This window comes from Octopus bimaculoides, chromosome 10 (assembly GCF_001194135.2).
Source record: "Octopus bimaculoides isolate UCB-OBI-ISO-001 chromosome 10, ASM119413v2, whole genome shotgun sequence".
Lineage (NCBI taxonomy): Eukaryota > Metazoa > Mollusca > Cephalopoda > Octopoda > Octopodidae > Octopus > Octopus bimaculoides.
In genome coordinates, this window is record NC_068990.1 from 33,338,937 (window position 1) to 33,340,692 (window position 1,756).

Consider the following 1,756-nt stretch of genomic DNA (forward strand, 5'->3'; position numbering starts at 1 on the left):
ATATATATATATATATATATATATATATAGTTGAAATTTACAGAAAAACAAAAGACAAAGACAGGTGTATAAACAACAAATAGGTGTAATAGTTTAATGCTCAGGAAGGTGAGAAAGTCTTTTATGTTTTGAGCCTACACTCTTCAGCAGAAAGGAACATGAGGAAATAAACAGAGAGAGAATAAAAAAAACTTTTGGACCTAGTGGTCAGTATGTATGTATGTATTATATGTGATTGTGTTCTGTTGTCAAAAACAGGAAACATGAATCACATGAAGTCATGTGAAAATCGAAATGCCCTGATAGGTAATGATCTTGGACACCAACTCCCTCTTGCGAATTGTGTCACATGTCACAAAACGTCTAAGACAATATCTGGACTTCAAAGATATATGCTAGTTCACAAAAACATTCCTTTGGAATCAGATTCCAAAGGGCAAAAGTTATAGAAGACACTTGAATAATATCTATCACTTGTATTTAAACCCTTTCAGTCAGCAGCTGGTCTTAAAAGTCATCTAAGGGCTCATCAACGGAGTGATTGTGCTGTGTGATGGAGTGTGGTGTGTGTGTTGGTGAGAAGGCTATCATCTGTCAAGATGAAGCAATCATCATCATCATCATATATATACATATGTGTGTGTGTGAATACGAGAACGTACCCAAAAGTAACAGGAAACATCCTCTGTGGGACAAGCCCATTATAGTTCAAGCTTCTACCACTGGAAGCCACTTGATGTGACACTCAGGCATCAGTATGCAGACTGGCATCATTGAGTGAAGTTGTACTGCCACATGGTGCGTCTTTGTCTTGCAGTGCTTCTTTCTTGCTCATTGATTTTTGTGATGGCTGAAATGAAGGAACAGCATGCTTCTATGAAATTCTGTTTTCTTGCCACAAGCAAAACACAAGTTTACGAGTGATTTCCACGCTTTAGGAATGGTCACTTGTCACTTGAAGACCAACCTCCTTCAAGATGACCGTTGACCTCCCGAACAAATGAAAACATCACAAAAATTCATGAACTGATCTTGGAGGACTGCTGCCGAACAATTGATGAACTTGTTGATATGACTGGTGTGTCCTGGAACTCCTGCCAATGAATTTTGAGTGAGGAATTGCAAATGAAAAGAGTTGCAGCAAAATTTGTGTCTCACCTGCTCATGGAAGATCAAAAGCAGTCACGACTGAATGCATGGCATGAATTGAAAGAAGAATTGGAAGTTGATCTGAACCTTTTTTCAAAGATCATCACTGGTGACAAAAGCTGGTGCTATGGAATTAACAGCAAAATTTTATTCATAGCTACTTCACTTCAAGGCAAGTTGGAGGAATATTTACCTCAAATTATCTTGCAGGACAGCTAAATGGTTCACTGGTTATTTACCTTGTCTGAACTTAATATCAAAGATGACACAACATAACACAAGAAAACACAACACAACCTAATCCAACCCAATGCAACACAACACACACACACACACACACACACGCATACAAAATCAAAACAGGTGTGAATTGATGAAGAGACCTTTATACAGGTAAACTTAAGGCTCTGCTTCATCTCATGTCACACCAACTCACACCTATTTCCTGTTTTTATTTTTACATTTTCATTTGGGATTTACACAGATACAGACCAGAACAAGTCACCAGTTCTCATGACCATCAATACTCATAATACCAGTTACATCTTCCTCTTCTTTACTTATGTTCTAATGTACAAAATTGGTCTTTGAAAGAGAGCCAGATGTA